Source organism: Poecilia latipinna, unplaced genomic scaffold (assembly GCF_001443285.1).
Source record: "Poecilia latipinna isolate Pla-1442-1.1 unplaced genomic scaffold, P_latipinna-1.0 Scaffold2042, whole genome shotgun sequence".
NCBI classification, from domain to species: Eukaryota; Metazoa; Chordata; class Actinopteri; order Cyprinodontiformes; family Poeciliidae; genus Poecilia; species Poecilia latipinna.
The window spans coordinates 237-1695 of NW_015114658.1; the positions used below are offsets into that span (position 1 = coordinate 237).

General features: G+C 40.0%; 1 long non-coding RNA gene across 1 annotated transcript; it reads right to left on the minus strand.

Moving 5' to 3' along the window:
• Positions 1 to 777: 777 nt before the first annotated feature.
• Positions 778 to 1423, minus strand: LOC106935903 (uncharacterized). Its single transcript, XR_001422000.1, has 2 exons — positions 1380 to 1423; positions 778 to 1315 (listed from the first exon to the last, which is right to left on the minus strand). It is a non-coding gene; the product is annotated as an uncharacterized LOC106935903 (long non-coding RNA).
• Between the last annotated feature and the right edge of the window lie 36 nt (positions 1424 to 1459).

Here is a 1459-nt window from a genome sequence, read left to right on the forward strand (position 1 = left end):
CACTGCAGGAGGCTGACTGACAAGGAGGAGGGTCTAAGCAAAATAAATACAAAATAAATATACAATAGATCTATCATTCACATAACCTAGATCTGCGAAAATTAATTTAGCAAAAAATAAATGAATCTAATGGTTAATAGGCTCCAACATATGTGAGTAGAGCTCATCACATTCCTCCAATGAAACTTTAATATCTATCTTCCTACTCGTGTCTCTATCTTAGCAAGAGTTTGACTTCTCAGTTTAGCATAACTGTCAGGTTTTGGACTTGAGACTACAGGTAATGTCGCTACTGAGAGGATGGTGAAACTAGCGTATGACGTGAGGAGGGTGACGATCATGCATTTTACGTGACAGGAGCAACCCCAGTCTATACTATAAAAATCTGATTAAGATTAGAGCCTAAATACATTCTATTTCCAAAACAGAAAGGCTACGTAATGTTAGCCAGCTAACAAATTACTATTGCTAAGTAATTCCCAGTAAGTCAATATTTAAAATGCTTTTCTAAACAACTGTTGGAAGATGTCAGTGATTTTAGTGAAACTTAACAATACAGCACTGACAGGCAGGGGTGTATATGTTTCCTAACTGTGGCTAAAGCTGCTGCTAGCTGGTTTATTCTCCGATCGGAGGCTGGGTCCTTTAAATACAGTTGGAGAATGGTAAATTGACAATGACTGATAACGGCTAACACTTAAATACTGTTTTATTAAAGTTAATACAGAAAGTGAACCTCTAAACGTTACAGCACTGACAGACAGCGGGGTATATATGTTCCCAACTGTGGCTAAAGCTGCTGCTAGCTGGTTTACTCTCCAATCGGAGGCTGTTTATTATATACACAGTTAGAGAATGGTGGATTAACAATGAGTAATAATGGCTAACACTTAAATGCTGTTGTAATTAACCTTACCGTTTAGTATATCCTTAAGATAATGAGTATCCGTGAATTTTTCAGTCAGGTTTCCCGAGGCAAAATCACACCAGAAGTAAAGATACACCTCTTCGAGTTACGGCGCCCATTGTCTGACATCACTGTGAAAAGGGTCTCCAGAAAAACTTCCGGTTCAGAAGTAAAACGAGCCAATCAGCGATTTCTTACGTCTCCGCTGGGACCTACCTTTTCCGTTTTCTAACGAGCTGTAGTCCAATCAGCGATTCCTTAGGTCTCCGCTGGGACCTACCTTTTCCGTTTTCTAACGAGCTGTAGTCCAATCAGCGATTCCTTAGGTCTCCACTGGGACCTACCTTTTCCGTTTTCTAACGAGCTGTAGTCCAATCAGCGATTTCTTAGGTCTCCACTGGGACCTACCTTTTCCGTTTTCTAACGAGCTGTAGTCCAATCAGCGATTTCTTACGTCTCCACTGGGACCTACCTTTTCCGTTTTCTTAATGTCGTTGTGTTTTCGTTAATGTTGTTGTGTTTTTCTTAATGTCGTGTTTTCGTTAATGTTGT